Source organism: Etheostoma spectabile, chromosome 17 (genome assembly GCF_008692095.1).
Source record: "Etheostoma spectabile isolate EspeVRDwgs_2016 chromosome 17, UIUC_Espe_1.0, whole genome shotgun sequence".
Lineage (NCBI taxonomy): Eukaryota > Metazoa > Chordata > Actinopteri > Perciformes > Percidae > Etheostoma > Etheostoma spectabile.
In genome coordinates, this window is record NC_045749.1 from 1,966,352 (window position 1) to 1,966,898 (window position 547).

The window sequence follows — 547 nt, forward strand, 5'->3', positions numbered from 1 at the left end:
ACCCATATCCTCCCCATTCCAACCATTAAATATTAGACAATGAACAGTTAAACAGTAAAAAAAAACAATGTGGACAATGAAGTCATATCATTTGGACCTTACTCTCTCTAAAATGGCGTGGGGGGGGGCTAAAATCCCCCCCTGCCACATACTGTATTTAACACTGCAATAAACAAAGTCTTAGCAAGTATATTCATCTGATTTCAAGTCAAAATATCTTATAACACTTACTGTCGCCTAACAAGTTGTATTTCAGTGAGATATAGGGACATGTTTTTTAGACGATGCATCTTGTATATCTTGTTATTTGAAAGTCTTGGAAACGTCTTTTTCTTTTAGTCATATCTCTGAAACAAGCTTTTTTTATTTACATCTAATAATGTTTTAAAGCTCCTGTGTTATTTGTAAAAGATGGATCACATTGTTTGAGGATCATATCATTTTTTAAGAGATCTTACCAAGTGAGCACTGGCAGAGTTTTACTTATTACAAGCAAAAACACAAGGATTCATTGTCTTTTTTTTTTTTTATTAAAAAAGAAAAAAAA

At 32.0% G+C, this 547-nt stretch overlaps 1 protein-coding gene across 1 annotated transcript in view; it reads left to right on the forward strand.

Moving 5' to 3' along the window:
* Positions 1 to 547, forward strand: part of hectd2 (HECT domain containing 2) — a 62,047-nt gene that overhangs the window by 50,355 nt on the left and 11,145 nt on the right.